Genomic DNA, 20,689 nt, shown 5'->3' on the forward strand with positions numbered 1-20,689 from the left:
TGGCTTTTCACAAATATTAAAATGAATGTTGTGTGTATAAGAATGAGAAATTTTGTTGTATTAATATAGTTTTCTTTATTTCTGTTATTGATGAAATTTAGAAATAGTGGTATAATACATATATGTTAGGCTATGGCATAGTATTAAAATAAAACCTGCTTTTGTTTGTATAACCCAAAGACTGAGGAAAAAAAAAAATAGCTAGAGAACTCCTGCATTTGTAAACTATCTTATCCAGATGATGACAGCAGTGACCAGAACTCTGGGGGGGAGGAATTTATTGCATTTCTGGTATCAGGGAATGTAAATCTTAATGGGCCCAAGAAAATTGATCTATTGGGAAGGGGGCAAGAGAAAACTAAACAGAAGAACACCAAAGATCCTTAGAAGAATGTATGAATATGCATGAGAATTTATGGATATGTAGTAGAGTTCTGTTTTTAAGGGACAATCCTTTGTCAGTAAGGTGAATGCAGAGACACCTGGCCGTATCTGTATACTTTATTTTTTTCTCCTAATTGTTCTTTTATTAAACTTTTAAATTCTATAAAAATTATGTGAACCTCATTTTTCACAGCACCAAATCCCACAGTCTGAGCCACCCAGAGGGTCGTAGAGCTGAGGAAGAGAAACATTTCCACGAGCACAGGGTCTCTCTGAATGGATTTTAGAAGGATGGAGAGCGAGCATTACAGATTGCAGGCACAGTTTGTCTCAGTCGTGGTTTTTGCACAAGTCAGCCCTGCTCGTCACATCCTTCACAGTCCTGGAAAAAACAACTGCCTTGGCTGGGCAGTAAAGCAGGGTGCTTTATGGGGAGGTGGAAATGCCATCCAGAAAAGAGAAATGTTCATAGAAAAAAGAAGTGTGAGCGAGCTCCTCCTGACAGTGATAATAAACAGAATAAGCTGCAGATAAAATAAAGAAGCAAAGCCCAAATCCCACTTCATTAATACAGCTCAGGACAGAACCTAGAACTGCAGACTGGACAGTTTTTGAAGACCCACAGAAAGGCTGCAGGCAGTAAAATCACATTAATTTTAAGTGGGAAAATGTTGTTCTCAAGAGTACTAAGCAGGCAAATCCAAAAGACACCAAAAATGCTGCACAGACATAAAGCAGCTTGGGAGAGGAGTAAGAGTGTTATGCTGCTTCTAAGGGAAGGAATGCATAGAATCAGGTTTTATCCTTCCACTGATGCCCTAAATGGCTCCTGAATAATAACTGCAGTATAAAACTTGCTTATTTAACCTCCAGATCATTCCAATAAAGTCAGAGATTTGGGTCAGAGATTTGTAGGAGTAAGTATTTCTTTATTCTTTAAAATAATCTATAATTAGATTATTTAATAATCTAATTAAAATTAAATAACAATTTAATTATTCTTTAATCTTTGCCATACTTATACTTGTGCCCAATAATAACCTGATCTTTTGAGCCACAGACCTAACAGTCCTTTTAAAAGGACAGACAGCATTCATCCTCACATTGTGTGGGCTGAAAATCTGCAGCAAAACAGAAGTTATTTCATCTTTGTGACAGCAAGTGATAACTGGGCAGGATAGCCCATAAATACAGATTCACATATATATTATATACCTATAACTCTGTAAGTGTAAACAATTTTTGGTGCCTGTTGAGACAAGCCCAGTGCCTGAGTGATCTGGAGTGCAGTAGTTTCATCCCATGAAAATGGTGATAAAAAACCAGAACTGTCCCAGATTACCAGGGAAAAAACCTTATTTTAAATATCCCACAGGGCTACTCTGTCACACATTGAAAAATCTGCAGGACATTATCTTGGAAATCAGTTCTTGGTTTTCCTAAGGGGAACTTCTCACATGGGAATAGGATGTCTTTTATTCCCCCCCAAGCCCTTGTCTGCAGTACACCTTAATTTCACTACTTTTTCCTTTTTATATTTGCCCTCATCAATATACTATTCTAAATTTTTCTCCCATTTTCTTCTGGATTTAATTTTGCAGTTTGCTTCCCTGTTCAGTTAAGTGTTGATTCAAGACACCTCAGCTTTCAAGAGACATCTGAGGTGAGGCTCATCAGTTTCTCTTCAGAAGAATTTTATTTTCTATGCTCTGGGGTTCAGGCTCAGCTACAGTATAACTGCAGGGGGTTCATGTTTAAATTGAGCTGCATTCCTTTGGCTGCAGGAGAGGGCCTAGGCAAAGGAAATGCACAAATCCATAAATAAGGCTTGGCACGATTTCCCTGCTCTACTTAATGCCGACATTTGCAAGCCCTGTTTTCCCAAACCTCTCGCTTCCAAATTCCTGCACCTGCTAATTTGTTAATTCTGTTTTCACTGAGTTTAGACTTATGTATTCTTAATTATGCTAATGAAGAATAAACTACTTAAAATATTAATGTTTTGCAAACCTTAAAAAGAAAACAGTTAACAAATACCTTGCCCCTGGGGTCTGTCTTAACTCTTGGATTCACAGAGCAGTCCAAGGCATTATTTTTTCTCTAGAGGAGACGTCTTGTCCTCCCTTTCTCTTTTCTACTCCCTCTCAGGTCTCTTCTGATACAGCCTCACTTTCTCCTTTTCTGTCTGACCTCTGTTGGGAAGAAGATCTCACAGTTAAATGAAAATCACCCCCAAGGAGTGATTTTCAGATGTCTCCACCAATCTTCTTTTTCTCTCCTGGTGTTGATCTCTCCCCTCCAAGGCTCTGTAAAGGCTCCTTGCCCTGCTCCCTTCCAGCCATCCTCACAAACAGTGTCTGGAACCTGCTGAGAATTCCTGGGGTGCCCCAGAGCTCTGTCCCCTCCTGTCCTCTGTGCACCCCTCAGGTACCTCTGCCAGGCAGGAGAGTTCCAGTTCTGGAATGAGGCAGGAGCTGTGCTCTCCTCCTCACCCACCCACAACTTCACCAAATCCTCCTTTGCTGTCCCTGAACATTGCTTTGCACACCTGTTTTATGCTTTCCTGGCTTCTGCCTAAACCACAGGTCAGACCATGGCAGGCACAAACCAAAATTGTGATTTACTGCAGATCAAAGCAGTGAGCACTGATCCTGCACAGAAGAAAGCTAATTGCTTCTTTCACCCAAACCACAACTACCTGCAGAACGTCCCTGCCTGCTTGGGGTTTCTTCCTATCTGTGCACTCCTGATAAAAGCTGTGCTTTTTATGCTGCCAGTCTTTCCTGAGCTGTGTGGAGCTGCTAAATCGCAGATTACAACGTGTAGGATATCGTTCTCACCATCTCCCTGACAAGGCAGCATTGTTTCTTACAGGACAGATGGCTCACAAGATACTGATCTCTGCCAAGGGAGCAGCACTGCACTGTCTGCAAAGTGGCTCTAAAGTGACTCTGAAAGCAACTGTTTTGGCATTAAAACTGAGATTGAGGATAAACCACAGCAAGGAGCAGGCCATGGGAGCAGCATCACTCTCAGCAGAGTATCAAGGAGCTGTTTCACCCCAGGAGAGCAGCTTTCCCCAGGGTTGTGTGCTCCCCTAACTGCTCACAGTCTGCACGACTAGACTAGATTACAGTCATGCCATGCTTGTCACTTCCCTGGGAGTCTAGCCACACTTGCTGGGGTTTATTTTCAGCCCTCAGCTTTGGGAGTTCAGTAATTATATGGGAATGTGTTCTTCTGGGGGAAAAAAAAAAGAAAAAAGAAAAAGTTTCTAGCCTCTGGGGTGTGAAGTAAAGAGTGTGAGTCACAGAGTGAACTTCATTGATGCAGAAACCAGACAGAAAGTGTCCCAAATTCTCTGGGTTTAAAAATCTCCTAACTTTAAGACAAAGTTCCCACGTTCGAGATGTGGGACAGAGAGGGGAGAAACGGGCCCTGGAGCCCAGGGACTTGGCAGCACTGGAATCACAGAAACATAAGAGCCATAAAACATCCTGAGCTGGAAGGGACCCACAAGGATCGAGCAGTCCAGCTCCTGGCCCTGCACAGACACCCAAAAATCCCACCCTGTGCATCCCTGAGAGCTCCGTCAGGCTCAGGGCCATTTCCTGGGAAAGTTGGGGATACCAGATCTTCTCTTCTGACCACTGCACCTCCTCTTAAGTCCTTTCCTGGCTGGAAAAAGCCCCAGTTGTGGATCCCTGCAGCAAGGGATGTGTCTGTGCTCTGCTGTGGCAGCAGGTCAGGGCGACAGTGGCATTTTGTGCACTGACTCAAGCCCACACACTTCAGGGATTGCCTGCTCTGCTATTTATAAAGCTAAAAGGGTGTTATCACTCAGCCAGCACAGCGCAGAAGCATCACTGGTGCTCTCCATGAAGGCAGTTTTGTAAGTCCATTAAATCATTCCAGCCAGATATCATCCACCCTTGTTCACAGGGAGCGACAGAGGATCCCTTTGACTCAATCCAATAAAGCAGCCACCAATTTAACACCACTTTTGGCAGAGGAGAAATGCATTTCTGTGCATTAAGGCCTACTTAACAGCCAAGGCCTGCTGAAGCTTCTCTGCTGCAAGACACCTCTATTACTGCCACACTGAGCTTAAAATCAGCTGAGAAAAGATGTTGCACACTTTATTTAAGTACAGTCATAACTTTGGCTACAGACAGAAATGCAGAGTGGATATCACCAGGCAGGCACTGTTTTCCAAGGGCCCTCCTCCTGCAAATCCCTTCTGCCTACTGGTTGGAGAGCCCTGAGAAACAGGAAGGACCATCACCCCTATTTTCTAAGGAAAGCAAAGCAGGAGACACTTCCAACTTTTGACAGAATATCCAGGGCAGAAAAGAACCTCATTCCACTCCACACCTTAAGCACTGACTGACAGCTGAGCCCCTCGTGGAAGCTGCAGGGCAGAGTGAGAGCTCCCTGCTGATGCTTTCCCTGCTGATGCTTTCCCTGCTGATGCTTTCCCTCAAACAAGAGCAGCAGATGTACAGTGATGATGCACTGCTGGTCTCCTCTGACAGGCACTGCTCTTTCAAATCCTCATTTTCTGTTTCCTCTTGCTCCTTCATCTGAAAGCTCCCATCCTCTGTGGCTCTGAAGGGTCTGAAAATTCAGGTATCTGGTGCTTAGACAGCTACAGGAGTTAGCAGGCAGCTTGGAAAGGAGCAAAGGGCTTAGAGAGGTTTCAACAGTCCCATCCATCTCAGTGAAGGGTTTTAATCCTGGGGCACGATCTCTGCTGGTGACAATTCCAATCCTTACACAGGAGAGGAGATGGAAAGTTAGCAGTTTGCATTATTTTCCTTTTTAGCATCCTTCTTATCCTTTTTACTTCCATTCCTGGGTGGTGTTTGAAGACACCCCTGCCTATTTTGCCCCACCTAAAAGGAGCTACATAAATAAAACTTGTACAGGAAGTGAGCTGTGATTTAGGTGTTCACTGAAACACAGGAAACAGGTGGATGTTGGAGTCAGAGACACAGAGAGTGTGCCCTTATCTCTGATACCTGGTTCTGACATCCAAGAAAACATTGAATTTCATATAACACTGTGAAAACAACTGTTTAATTGAAAAACTAAGAGTGTGAGTGTGTAAATTAGAGAATTTTCTTAAGTCACTGGGTGAAAAAGTTTAAGTTTAAAAGTAGTTCAGAAAATAAGAAGAAAGATGGAGGATTTAGGGTGTTGTCTCTTTTCCTTCTTCTTCCTTCTTCATTTTCTTCTTCCAGAGGTTTTTGGGTAATAATAAGTGATTGGATAGAGAATTCTGCAGTGCAGCACTCAGGTGTTGGGTCATTGGGTCACTAAGAAAAATAATTTACTTGGCACTTGTTAATTGGGTAAATAGACATATAAAAGACCTTGAAGAAAGATCTTTGTTAGACATTTTGCACCTTTCTATCTTAGTGCACACAGCTCCTTGTACCCTGTATGCATGTAATGCAGATAAGAGAAGAATAAACAACCCAGTCCAAACAAGAGAAAACTGCCTCTCTCTCATCAATTTTCAGTCCAAGGGGGAAAAAGAATCCAACCACAACTGTCCCATCAAGACAAGCATGGAATTTAAGGAACTCTGCAAACTGCTGGAGGCACCACTGCAGATGTCAGGCATCACTTGGACATGGCTTCACCTGGCTTGTGTTACTTTTCCAGCTTTTGCTTGCTCAGGCTGACCCTGCTCCTGGGCTCTGAACCACGTCCTGCTGTGAACACAAAATGTAATTCTCCCTTCCAGGGCTGCTTCCAGAGCAGCAGCTGCCAACACTGAGCAGAGGGAGGAGTGTCAGGCCAAGGTCCCCCTGCAGAGCCACCTGAGGCTCCCAGGAGGGCTGGGGAAAGCAGCCACGACATCAGCCCAGCTCCTCACAGATCATTAGGTCCATGGCAAAACAAGCAGAATTAATGTGTGGGAAATTAGATTAGTGCCCAGCTCCACACTGACTTTGGTTTCTGATGCCAGCGATGTGGAGGGCCTGGTGTCCCAGCAGAAGGGGGTCTCTAGGGAAGCACACCCCATCACATGTGACAAAAGAAACTGTGGGTGACATCCCTGAGGTGTCTGAGAGCTTCTCTGGGGTTGAAAAGTCGTCAGGACTGTCACTGGGACTCTCAGCAGCAGCGTTTGATCCGTCCCTCAGCCCCATCTCAGCGATGTGACAAACTGGGGATTCTTCCACCGCCTTTCTGGGCAAGCAGCTTTGCATACCTGCACTTGTGTTTGCCCCTCTCAGCTGGTTTTAGGGTGTGTGCCTGCAAACACAACCTGCTCCTGGTTGCTGTGACAGGAACCTGCTCTGTTCCTAGGATTCATTTCTTGTTTCTTCCTATTTTCAATGAATTTCACTGCACGGCTCTCCTCTTCAATGTCAGCACTCTTCTTTCCAGATACAGAAAAGCAGATAAAGTGTCTGATTAAAAAACAGATACAAAGGGCTAAACCCAGCTTGTATAACAAGCAACTGGCAGAGATATTAAATGAAGACCTGGGGATTTTTTCCCCTTACTCTTTCAATGGGCATTGGCATAATGACCATGTACAGCTCTATCATTTCAAGCTCTACGGTTAGTTTTACACATTCCCTTGTTCATGTAATTAAGCTGTTAGCATTCTTGAACATTGTCCATTAAATTTCATTACCCACAATCTAGTTTTGATAGAGGAACAGCAAAAATTACTGCAGAAATAATATCCATGGAAGACATGTTACATGCATCACCACAAGGGAAAACTGTGGAAAACTTCCTCAAACCCTGAGCTGTTCCTAGACAGACTGCATGATTGATTAAAATACTGAGTCTGGTCTTGCTTCTGCCACAAATCTAAAATTAATTATTTGACTCTTTAGGATTACCCTGCATCCCTGCTAGCTTAATTACATACAGGACTTAATTTGGATTCATCAAAAGTATTCAGGTTCACAATTTCCTCAAAACCTAATTTTTCAGGTCTCTTTCTGTAACTATACTAAAGGTATGTATTTAGTAGCTAGTTACCTCTATATGCACAGAAAAAAAAACCAAACCAAAACTAATTTTTTACTCTAATGAACTAAGGCCAAATTCCTCTCAAAGCACTAAGGTTATATTCCCTGGGTCCTGTGTTTTGAAGTGCTCTGAGGGACCTGTTTTTTGTTTGGTGTTACAGTACTTGCAGCCTGTCTAAATTTCCTCAGCTTCTTCAGCCTGTTTCTCTGAGATTTCCATCCCCTGCTCATTAATTACCTTAGCCAGCACAGCTCTGCCCTGGGAAGCCAGATTCAGCACCAACTTTCCTGTCCTCTCCAGCACTCCAGGGAGCCTTTGCATGTTGTTTTCTTTAGTGACGACCTCTTTTCAATTCTTAAATTCTTAAATGTCTTAAATCCTTTAGGCCAAATTTTCTATTTGCTTTCTTCACCTACCTTTGGCCCAGGTCTGACTCCTTCCTCCCAGAACTGCAGCTCAGGCCCACCTGTGCTGATTTCTGATCAAAACACAGTGGAGTGGATTTTATCAGCATCAAGCACCCCTGACAAGCACAAACTGCTCTCCTGGGCAGCCCCTGCAGAACAGAGCCAAACACAGCCACCTTCTCCCCAGCTTTCACACAGCATGGAAAACTACAGCCACCAGCCATGCCCTGGTTTTAGGCAGTGCTAAGTCAGCTGCTCACCTGTTTGGCTCTGTCTGTGCGAGCACTTTGTCCCCACAGTGAGCCAGGGATGCTGCAGCCACTGCTCATCCCACAGGTCCCAGGGCAAGGAACTCATCTTTTGTCAGCCCTTCTCCTTGCAAGAGATGCTCCAGCTGGAGAGAGAATTGGTGCACTCTTAAATGTCTCAGTTCAATCCTTGTGCATGGAGGAATTTCTCCTAAAAGACCTACTCAGAGTCTCCTGCAATTAACTCTTTCCATCTCAGCTTAGTAAGGATACCCTGTGGACCAATCCAAGTATTTTTGTTTTGTTGGTAAATTGTTATTTGAATGGACCAATTGGGATTTTTTCCCCCACTGGTTTCCTCTGGATTTCCAGGACGAAGAGGAGGAGGGCTGGAAGCCACTTGGGCTCTACCCATATGATCATGGTGACTACAGCTCTTCCCTCTGTCCTGCTTTTGCTCCAATCTCTACCTTAAAATAATTAAAGGTGCTGTGCATCCCACCCTGCAGCAGTCAGTGCTGCATCTGCCCCCTCAATCCTGCTTGTCTCCTGCCATGGGAGGATGGCACTGCAGTCCTTGTCCCATCCCCAAGGCCAGGCCATTTATTCACAGGGTGCCATTTGGAGAGATTCCCAGTTGCAGATGCTTCTCTACCTCAAGTCTTTATTTTTCCTCCTGATACTTTGGATTTTATTTCATCCCTGAGGTGTCTCAGAACAGTCCACCCTCGCTCAGTCACGGATGATTTTATTTTCCTTAGCAAAATCAAAATATTTTGTTAAGGGTATATTCTGTGCCTCAAAACTGGTTTTGGTGGGGTTTTTTATTTTTTTTTTTTTAATATGAGGATTATTAGCCAGTTTCCCTTGATTTGTACTTTGAGTTTTCTGTGGTGCTTTTAATGACAGCAGCACTCAAACTCACTCTGAATGTCCTGGGTCAGGTGAAGCAAACAGTGTCCCACTTGTGAGATGCCCTCTGAAGCCAAAAAACCTGCTCAGCAAATCATCCTACCAGTCCCAAAACTTAGCCAAAAACCATGGATCACCTTCCAGGGGAGCTACAGGAGTGAGAGGCCTGGCTGAGAGAAGCTGGACTCCTCCAAGAATCCCCCTGTATTTCAGAGAGCTCCTTGCAAACCCTTAGCAGGACAGTCCGGACTGTCACACCGTGACTAACAAATGTCACTTGGCTGACATTTCACCTGGGGAAAATAAATCAAATGCTATCCGTATGTTTCCCAAAATTTCTTTCTGGACTTCAGCTTTCCACCAAAGAAAACGAGGGGCAGTGACAGCTCTGGGGATGCTGCAGTTGTGCCAAAGTGTGATCTGCTCACAAACACACGCCAGGACCGCACAGGATAATGCCACAAGAGCGAGGGGAACGCTGCCTCAAAGCCATCAGCATAACTCAAGAATGTCCTCTGAAAGCCTGGAAAAGGTGGCACCACTTAAACAGGCACACATAGAGGCTGTCACTCTCTGCCCTGAGGAGGCAAGGATGGGAGGGAGGTCTTTTGCATGGGATAATAAGAGGATTTATTGCCCCAATAATTGGAGGAGGAATCTTGGGGGCAAAAGACAGAAAATGCAAGAGTGCAACAGCTGAAATAGGGAGGTGGTTCAAAAGGAGGGTACAAAGCATCAGCTAATCAGAGATCTCCTGGGGAGGGTAAAAAGCAGGGTTCACAAAATCATCATCCAATGAGGGAGGTGGGGGGGAAAACTGGGTCACATGGACTAATCAAACATCGAAGTTTAGTGGATTTCTGAAGTGGAATTCCAAGCATGCAGTGGGCCCAGGGTAGGATTGACAGGAGACTCAGGGTGGATTGACAGTGTGAGATGGGAGGGTCTCATTTGGACCAAACCATCAACCTGGGCAATGAGAGAACACAGCATTAACAAGAAACACACTGCAACACACAGACACACACCCCAGCCCTCCCTGGGGGGAAAAACCTGGATTGTCCACTCTGGTTTGTGCAGTGTCAGACACAGCAGCAAGCACGGAGCCATCCGGATCCCAAACCTGGTCCTGCCAGCAGGGCTGCCTCCAGAGCACCACTGACACCTCTGTTGCAGTGCAGCAGCAGGTTTGCACTTGCATAAGCTGAGAAATGCCAACTCAAGGTGACTCCACTTCATGGATTGCATTAGCATCGGGCTGCAAATCCTCAGGGCGCACGGCGGAGCCTGAGCAAGCAACACCAGCAACTGCAGCCCTGCATCCAACAAAACCACAGGGAAAATCCTCCCTCCTCACACGTGGAATGCAGGACAACATTTGCAGCCTGCTGGGCTCAGGGCAGAGGCACCAAACACCGAGGGAAGGAGGGATGAATATTGAATATCGCCTGTTAGAGACACCTCCTACACGATATTATTACTTTCCATTAAACTGAACAAAAATACCCAGGTTCTGGAAACACTGTCTCATTGTAACACCTGCATGATTGGATGAATAAATCTGTTTTAATTAACTGCCTTTTTTATAGTAGGCTGTAACAAAATATTGTGAGAAAGTGAGAGGCTGATAGTTGGCTTTGAGATTCAAATAACCCTCTCCTAATTAAATCTGTATATATTTATATGTCATCTTGGAGCACAAAAGCACTTAGACCAATCCATTCTTTTAACTTCCTTAGCTATTTTCTTTTCCAGTGTTAGATATTAATTTACTATGCTCTTCCTTCACTTTGCTTCAGCCAGAGCAGAGCCAAATTGTTTCAAATGCATTTTGTGCACTCTGAATTTCACTCTGCTTATGCAGATCCACTTGTCTTGCAGACTCCAGTGACAGAACTCCTAATTGCCCGGCTGAAACTGAAAAGAGAAGTCACTATCCTGGACTCCTTCCTGCTTTGTTGCACTTGTGATGGCACTGACTATACTCTCCAAACTAAAACTCTCCTCCAGCTCAGCAGGGAAGGTGCTGCAAAGCTTTGGGAGCACATCAAAGCATCTCTGTGCCCATTTCATGTCCCACCAACGGGGTCTGTCACATGCTGCTACTGAACTTCTTCACTTCTCAGCCCCAAAGCCTGCTAAGCTTTGAGTTAAATCTATTGTCACTATCACTTTTGGGCTCTAGCTCCCCTCCTCAGCACCCCAAAAAATAGGACAAGGGAACAATGAGGAGTGTGTCTCTATCCGTGCATCACTGGTGCTGTGCTGGGCTTGGGTGTGTGCTGCCTTAGAACCCCATAAAGCACAAATATGGACCAAAACAGGACCATTTCCTGGTGCCTCACACACCTCTGTGCAGAAATAGGGTGTGGGGTAGCAGGAAACATTGAGGGGGCTCTGCAAAGACTGTTTTGACATTACCCTGGAGAGTGAAACGTTCCTGGGCTGTAACAAACACAGACAGGATTCACTCTTGCCACAATCACACACTGCTGCCTTTTAATATTTCCTTTGAACTAAATCTCTGCTCTTCTGCCCCATAAGGTCTCCCCAGCTGCCCAGACTTGAAAGGCACTGTCAGCAGTGCTACAAACACATCCTGGATGCTCTAAAGCCAGCAGATGAGTGGGTTTCCACCAGGATCAGCCCTTTACTTTGTAGCATCCATCACATCTCAGGGATTCAAGTACTCGTGCAAGGGGCAGTCATGCTCCAAACAGCTACAAAAATGGAGATGCTCCAACTAAAAAACCTGGTATTCAAACACCTCTTGTGCCTCCAGCATCTCCACTGCACTGAGGAGATCCATCTGGGACAGGAAAATCCTGCAGCCTGAGGAAGCTGTTTCCAGAGTTCATTTTTCAGGTGCAGGACGTTCTCTTTTGCAGCAGCTCTTGGTAATGATAATTGATCCATATGGATTAAACAAGAGTGTTGGATGAAAAACATTAGATTGGGCCTCTGGTTCCAAATCAAGATTAAAAAAAAAAAAGAATTGAAATGAGGCACAAGCAGGTCTACTTATGTGTTGGTTAATTTGGAAACAAACCAGTAGTTTTGAGCAGCATCAGTTATCCATGATACTTACAAATGATCTTCCCTATAAAAGACTTCACTTCCACTGAAGAATTGCCCATACTCTCCACTTTTCATATCTGAAGTCTCAATTCTTTATGACTTGATTCCCCATTTAGTACTCACAAAGGCATATTCTGTGTGCTGAGATTATAAAAGATGAATAAAATGGGAATCCATCCATCACAAAATCCACACAGCAGGATGGTGCCCCTCATGTATCCACGTTTTTAGTAGCACACTGTTCGTTTGCTTCTGAGCTAATAAACTGAACTCAGTGACAGCTTTGTGTGGCACAGCCTCAAGGAAGGAAGAAGCCTGGCTTGGACTTCTCAATCTTGCCTGATCACGGGTGTGCTGCTGTGTTTCTTTCCTTGCCTGTAAAATGGGTGGAAATGCTGTTAATCTCTCCTAACTCCACGCTAAGAGGCTCAATCCATAAAGCCGATTTAAGCTGCAATACGGGCACAGTAATAATGCCATTAACATACTTCAGATTTTCCAGAAGTGAACAAGAACCAAAAGCCTAATTTGATTTCTTTTTTTTTTTCAACTCTGCATTCTCTTCATAATTCTTCCATATTTAAGCACAGGAACATGCCCTGGACCAGGACTCGGTGCTGTTTGGATGCTCTCTCTGCATGTCCCAGCTGTTCCCACTCAAGCTTGGTGATCCCTTGGAAAGAGAGGAAAATCCACACTTAATGTGTGTAACAGCTCTCACCTTGCCAGTACGACCAGAGGGCATTTGAAAAGGCTCTCAGGCTCAAGCATCAGTGTCTGGATCAAACAGAACCACATCCTGTGGCTGCCCAAATTCTCCTACAGGCATCACGGAAAATGAGAGACCGATCTGCGAGCTGGCAAAAGCATGTCTGGCCAAACATCCAGGAACACCAGAGCCATTTGTACACCCTGGATCAGGGTCTGAAATGGCCATTAGCAAGAAAAAACCCCGTGTAACAATGTTGTTGCTGTGAATAATCTGACAGCAGAGATTCAGCAGGTGTTTGTGGCGTTATCCCGGTTTAAATGTTGGAACAATCAGGCACAGGATCCTTTCACAGCCTCAGTGCTCCAAGTTTGGGTTAAAGGACTTCAGCCAAGCAGGAGAACCAGATGAAAGGACTCTGAGAGGGGCCCTGCAGCAGGACTGCAGGAATCACACCTCAGTGACCCTGAGCAACTCTGCAGTTCCCTTCAGCTCAGCTTGTCACAGCACAAAACAACCCACGGCTTGTACCCCCATCTGTAACTCCCTGCTTCTGCAGGGCTGAACCTCAACTCCTGCCCAAACTTCTGGGCTGAGCCAGCCCCATCCTGGCAGGGACAGGAGGATGCTTCTGAAGAGGTCACTGGCACAAGTCAGATGTCCCTGCTCCACACACACCTCTGCTCACTGAGTGGGGAGCTCTGTATGCAGAAGAAGCAAAAAGCGGCTCTGATGCTAAAAAAGCAAACCCACAGAGCAGTCCTGAGCTGGCCTGCTCTGCACAGGTCAGTGACACGGGAGAGGAAGCCTTGTTTCCAGCTGGTTTTTACAGGAGAGAAAGATTAATCTCAAAATGTATGGGAAGGTCATGGCAGCAGCATCACTCTTTCATTACACCCCAAATGCTTCTCTCTGAATTTTGGTGCTATCACATAGCGTGCCCTAAGAATGAAAACAAACTCTTCAGAGGACACTGAGAACATCTGAAATAAAACATTCATGCCCAGATCGAAATCTTGCTGAAGCCAATGGGAGTTTTTTCATTTCCCACTGCTGCTCCTGTGGTCACAGAAGGGCCCTTCAGTTTTCACCAACAATTCAAGCCATAGCCAGCCCCAGGACTGGTGAGAAAGAGGAGGCTGATTAGAGGCACAATTCCCTTCAGCCTGGCAAGAACTGGAAATTCTGAGAATTTAACTCAGCCTTGGACTGGAAATGTCCCTAAGCAGGGACTAGGCAGAGCTAACAACTCTGACAAATCTGATCTTTATTCCCTACAGAAGGTCCAGTGTTGGTGGCCTGAATCCCAGCCTTTCCTTGTCTTTCCCCAGCTCTCTGCTGAGAGATTTAACTACCAGGCTCTTGGATCCTCTAGATGCTCCTCTGTGCATAAATAATTAAAAACTTTGGGAGCTTGCTGACTGTTGTGCTTGAAGACTGGAGTGACATACCAGGAATCTTGTCAGATTTTTGTAGGACAAAACCATCTATTTTAAGTTTTCTTCCATTGATGAGTACATTCAAATCTTTGCCAAAATCAGAGGACAACCCAGAAAGACCTGCTCATCTTTGTGTTCCCTGACCCACTCCATAGCTGTATGGCCAGTGCAGATGAACTGGTTTTGACTGGAGATCATCCAGAAACCCCTGTATGTAAAACACTTCTAAAACACCTCTTCCTTCCATCCACTGCAGCATCCTGCATTTCTTTTCAGCCAAGCCACTCTTCATCCTTTCTTCTCCCAAACTATTTCAGTCAGCCAGGGGTTCATGTGGCTCCTGTGGACAGCAATGGGTTTATTTTTGGGAGGGGTGCCTACCCCTCCCGATTCCATTTTGTGCCAGTAGCTGAAGTGATGGCTTGTTGACTGCTGATATTCATACTCCTGTCTTTGACAGGCAAGGCTCCCACTCACCAGCTGCTCAGCCTGTTTGATTAGGTTACAGACAGGGTGCAGGGAAAGCTGCAGGAGATAATGTGGAAGTGGAGATGCTCCGGGTGTGCGCAGGCGCGGCTTTGCAGGACCACAACAAACCTCTCCCAATTCCCAGGGTGACCCCAGCAGGGAGCTCCTGGGCACCCTGAGGGTGGGGAAGAAGTCAGGAGAGCTGGGAGGGTACCACTCCAAACCTGGCATCAGCTCAAGATCCACAGAAACCCACAGACAAACGGCAGAACATTTGCCCTACCACCCCCTAAACACGGAGCTCCAGGCTTAAACAAAGATGTGCATTTTAAGGCAGAAGTTTAGACCTTGGTTTAGACCTTAAATCTGAGGAAGCCTAGAGCCCTTTTGCCAGCTACAGAGCATCTCCCTGCCCTGGTCTGGGCTCAGCTTGTGCCCCTTAAATCCATAGCACAGAGGAGGGACTCGGGGTCTGTCTGGAACAGGGACGTGGCACCTCTCTCCTCTTGTGCATCCAAGCTGGCCACGGGGGCTCAGCCAGGAGCAGGAGGAGCTGCTCTCCCTGGCCAGGAAGCAGGAGGCTGCTGGAGCACAGGGCTGTGTCTGGGCTGTGTTCCCTTCAGCAGCCCCTGGGCCCAGTCAGCTCCAGTCCCTCACGGACTCTCCCGAGAGGAAAGTCATTCTTTGCTTTCTTGCTGAAGAAATGAGATAACTGCAGCAGAAGCAAACTTTTTAGATTATTCAGAGGCTCAGTCTGCTCTTCCCAGATGAGGATCCCCTGATGGTTTTACACAGGACAGGAAGATCTGGGAAAAGGATTTTCACTATGGCCCCTGCAGGGACTTTGCATCTTTTTGTTCAAACATTCTCTGTGCTCTCCTGCCCTCTCCCACAGGTCACATCTTACTTCCTTTGTCCACATAACCTCTTCTTTTCAGTTAGAAAATCCCTCACTTGGAGCAGATGCTTGTCTCTGAATCAGCCTGAATTCCTCAGGGACCCCTCTCACCTGTCCATTCAGTCCCTGACCAGGTCCCTGCTCCCAACCTGACCTCACAGGAGAAATGGGCTGCAAGGCACTGACATCCGAGCAGTCCTTATTCCTCCTGTTCCTATTATGAACAATTTTAGGGCATTAGGACAATTTTATAAACCTGGAGGTCTTTCCACCTGGAAACTTTCCAATACCCCAATAGACATAATACAGAGATTTCCATTAACTGCAGCTCCAGGCTAAGTAAGAGATCAGCACCTCCATTTCGTAATGCAGCACAAACCAGAATGAGCAGGACACAAAGACCGAATGACAGAGAGGAATTATTTCATCTTGTTGTCCCAGCCAGAGCCCTGAGCCCCAAATGGCTCCATCCTCTCACTGCTTTTGTCAGTAAGGCTTCACACAATGAAATTCTTGCAGCTTCCTATGTTAATCCATTAATACCTGTGAGAGCAGGCTGAAATCTCTACCCTGGTTATCATTCTGGAACCAAAATGCCCAATAAACACCATTCCATAAGCTCTGTCCTTCCCTCTCTATTTTACTGAGCAGAAAGTGAATTGCTGCTTTTAGCAAGCTGTGCATGTCAGAGCTGGGAGAGCACAGGAACAGATCAAATCCACGCTCCTTCTATCCCAGGATGCCATCTCTGGTGATGGGCAGCAGCCTGGGTGCCCTTCTGCGCTCTCCCTGCATCTGGCAGTGCCAGGGAGCCAGAGGTTACACCCGGACCTTCATCCTTCCCATCCCCTCCCTGTGTGCTGTGAACTTGCCTCCTGTTTTTCAACCTGCTTATGCTCTTGCCCTCCACGGTATCCTGTGGTAATGAGCATTACAATTTAATTAGCAGACATGATAGGGAACCTATCTGACTCTATTCAGGTGCTTAAGCCACTACTTCCCAAGCAGTGAATCAGATTGCTCTCTAAGGATGAAAAAAGGGATGCAGGACACGTGAGAGGGGCCAGGAAATTGCTTCAGTTCTCACTGGAACATGTTCACTGCACGTGAAGAGGGAGAGAGAGGGAGAGAAGGGAGAAGGGAATAAGGACAAAGCAGCTTCCTGGCTTGAATCCAGAGACTGAGCTGAGAATAAATAATAATACGTGTCTAACGAGCTAACAGAAACACCATCATTCCCATTAGCAGAAACCATCCTGCTGCCTAAGTCAAGTCTTCTATCATGGCCACTGTGACCAACACAATACAAAGTGTTCTGATGTGCTCTGAAGAAAATAAAAAATGGAGAAAATGAGAACCCACATCTACCTGCAGAGAGAAATACTCCTTGTCTCTCCAGTTCCTCCCCTTCCCAGCCACCACCTCACAGAAAACACTGCAAGGGTGCCATACCTACAGCCACACTTGACTCAGGGACTACCCACTGCTCTCCAAGGCAAGAAATCTCAGGAAGAGCACAACTTTTGTGCTGAAGAACTCCACACAACAACACAGCAGCTTCTCTACCACGATGGTAAAGAACATGAGGCCAGAACGTGAGGGAGGTTATCCAGCAGGGAGGCAGAGCTGCAGGGAACTGATCCTCAGGCAGCAGCAGGAGGGGAGCAGCCCCAGCTCTCCTCATTTCAACTCTGGATGCCAGCACATTTCTTGCTTCCCCAAGAGGGAACTTAACCTAACTTACCCTGAAAACACACTGAAGCGGAATCGCTCAGAGAGCTGAAAGGAATAACAACCCTGCCCCAGCTTTCCAGCCACTGCAGCTCCCTCTCACAGGGACAGCTCCATCCTCCCTGGAGTTCCAACTGCACTGGGCCTGGGCATCCAAGAGGAGCTGGCTGGCAAGATGCTCTGTTGCAGTGATTTGTGCTTACTGGCCATCTCCCTTGGCAGGAGAATCAACAGAGAGCAGGTTTTGCCTTGCTCTGATTTAGTGCCTGTCTAGCTAAGAAACCCACAGCTGTTCAAAAGCCACTGACCTGCTCTGGTACTTCTTCATCTGAACCACACACTGGGTCTGGACCCTTCTGCAGTTATTGGTACCAATTCCACATTGCTCACCAGGATTTCAGGTTCAGAAACTTTCAGGAATCATTTACCAGCTTGTGCTGGTTCCCCCCCCTGCCCCAGACTGGACATGGCAGAGATTAACCTCCATCCCTGGCAGCACCCTGTCCCTCTGGGACAGGCAGCACATCGGCTTCCCAGCTCTCACCCTGTGAAACTGCCAAATGCAGGTGATGAGATGAACCTGCCCACCTCTGTACCAGGCTCCCAGCCCAAGCAACTCTGCTGCTGTGCAATACCTGCCTTTAGGCACTCCCTCCATACAGGTGCTTCTCATTGCCAGAGATGAAGGACCACGGTAAATCCAGACCCCAGTTTTTGATGGTTGCTCCTCTGTGCTGAACTTGGTGATCCTTGCTAAACATGACTTTATAAATGTCTCATCCTGCAGGTTGGCTTTTTTCTGCTCTTCTCATGTTTTCCTCTCCCTGTCGCTAGCCAGAAATGATTTACATGTTTGTTTACTCTGAGCTATATTCATCTGAGTCATTCAGCAACCCTCTACCCACAATCATATTACAGCAAATTTGGAACTGGAGTCTCAGGGAGTGAATATTATGCTGTTGTCAAGAGGAGAGTGGGGGGCCATATTCTGCCACTGGGTTTCAGGAAAAACTGACTTTTGCAAGCATGTCAAAATCCAATAGCCTCATAATCCCCTGTGTTCTGCATTTCTTCATAAAGAAGGAGAAAATCCAGGCAAATAAATTACTCTCTATTTACACCAGTTACAGTGTAACAATTAGTAGGATTTGGCTCATTTTGTACAAATTATACTACTGTACTTGTAGGAATAATCTATTCCGTTTCAAACTAATTTTAGGCACCCTTGACTGCTCTTCCATCTGTTGTAGAAAAAAAATAAAATAAATTATTTGCACATAGCTATTGTGAATTTTCTTCTCCAAGGTATGTTTTCAAGAACTACATCTCTCAAAAAACAACGTAATCATATTCTTAGCAAGACTCATTGCTCAGCTGACAGTACCTTGTCTATTAAATCCACAACATGAAAAGACCTCAGAATTGACATTCTAAGGATTTTTTTCAGGTTGCCTGAAATAAATCTTTGCAGAAAGCAAGCTGATCAAAGAATTTTGAGCTTTGCATTACCTTTAACGCAATTCTAGAAGCTATTCAGGGATTCTACCAAGGCAGAAAGAGGTTATGAAAAGTAACAACACCTTTTAAAAAACATATTACAAAACCAATGAGATCTCGGTACACTACAGCGAAAGCGATGCACATTAAAATAGAAATCATTCTCTCAGAAGCCCAGTAATAAAAATAAGGGATTCTGTTAATGTTCTGTGCACTTGCAAGAAGTATTAAGACTGATCAGAGGTTAGTCTCAAGCTCAAGTCCTTTTCCATCTAGTTTCTCTTCACAGCTTCACAAGAAAAAAAACCCACAAAACTAAACCAAAAACCAGCACCTCAACCTTTTCCTTTACTTTTAATTCCAGAAATGTACCCTGTAGCAGTAACTGAGGTATAGTTCTTGCCTAGGAAGACTTGCAGCTAGCTGACAGTGTATCAATCCCTGCTGTGCCTGAGAATAAAAGTACAAGCAGATGGAACAGCAAAGCCCCAGCTCAGGGAGCAGTGGGCTCCTGGTGGTCCAGGGGGTGTCGTGGTCAGGGGAGCACCTTCACATCTTCATCCACTGAAGGCTCTGGGGCTGAAGCATTTCTTCAGCTGGTAATTACTGCCAAGTTACATGCAGGGAGTGAATACCCATGGCTGGAACAAAGAGTGACACATCTGATAACACCCAAATGGGGGGTGCTTTTCTGCCTTGTCTCGAGAAACAGCACTAGATTTATTTACCAGAGAGTATTTGTCAAAATCCCAGTTCCTTTAGTCTGCTTTGGAGCTCCCTGAACAGGCATTTGGCTACAAGCTCAAATAAACTGCCCAAAGATACCACTTTAACTTCTGAAAGGCATTTTTAAAGCAGCAATACAGTAATTTGCATTTACACAGTACCTGCCTGGCTGAAAAGTGTTCTCTGAGCAGCTTCACGGAGCCCTGGGAAGCAGTGGCACAGGATATGCCATCATTAAGGAGGAGGCAATCAACACCGAAGAAGACTGAGAGCCTTGCCCGGGATGTCCTCAGACCAGAAAAACCCTGCTCAGCTCTCCCGTGGGGACAGGCACACACACAGAGACACCGTGGCCACGGAGACAATCCTCTTCCCTAAAATTCCTTCCAGCTTTGATCCCGGTGGGTCCCTTTGTACTCGGGATATTCTGTGCTCCTTGATCACCTCTTGCATTCTGCTCAGGGCACTGCATTACATAAGCTTGCTTGCATGGAGATGCACCGGGCACAAAACTTGGGGTTTGCATCTGACCGGCAGAGGAATCAAATATTATTTTTTTTTTTACAATACAGTGGAAAAAGTTAAGAAGAAGTGATCAAACACTGGGAGTTCAGAGTGATGCTGCTTGAGAATGTAAGGCTTGGTACGTGACTGTTCAACCATGTTACCTTAGAGCATGGAGAATTTAATGGGAGACTCGCACATTACCATATTCATAACCATGACTAACAAATCTGTTGTCAATGCCACCAAAAATATCACACAAGCAGAATGTTTTTATACCAAAGAGACCACTGAAGTCACGGCTCCATAGTAAACAAATGAACTTATGAAGAGTCTTGAAAATCAGCCCTTTTTTTTTCTTTTTTTTTCCATGCAGAATTCGATACACTATAAACTGCGAGATGCCTGGTAGTTCAAAGAGGGGTCGATAAAAAAGGCATTTTTCTTCTGCAAGCATCACACCAGAGAACAGCCCTCCGGTACCACCGTCACCTTTCCCATGCTGGGGGCACGTGGGTCACCCATGCCAGGTCAAGGGCTGCCCAAAGGAATAACAATTTAATAACAATTTAAACCGGCATTTAACCCTCCCTGCGAGGGTGCAGGTGCTCGCTGCGTGCTGTCTTGTAGGGCAAGGGCAGGCAAAATCCAGCACCGTCCCTCGGGATGCGCATCCCGCTGCTGCC

General features: G+C 45.6%; 1 protein-coding gene across 1 annotated transcript in view; it reads right to left on the reverse strand.

Moving 5' to 3' along the window:
• Positions 1-19,973, reverse strand: part of TRPC5 (transient receptor potential cation channel subfamily C member 5) — a 99,186-nt gene extending 79,213 nt beyond the window's left edge. Inside the window, exon 1 of the mRNA XM_015626845.2 lies at positions 19,661-19,973. The gene's annotated coding sequence lies outside the window, so the exon portion shown is untranslated. The remainder of the gene's footprint in view (positions 1-19,660) is intronic.
• Between the last annotated feature and the right edge of the window lie 716 nt (positions 19,974-20,689).

This window comes from Parus major, chromosome 4A (assembly GCF_001522545.3).
Source record: "Parus major isolate Abel chromosome 4A, Parus_major1.1, whole genome shotgun sequence".
NCBI classification, from domain to species: domain Eukaryota; kingdom Metazoa; phylum Chordata; class Aves; order Passeriformes; family Paridae; genus Parus; species Parus major.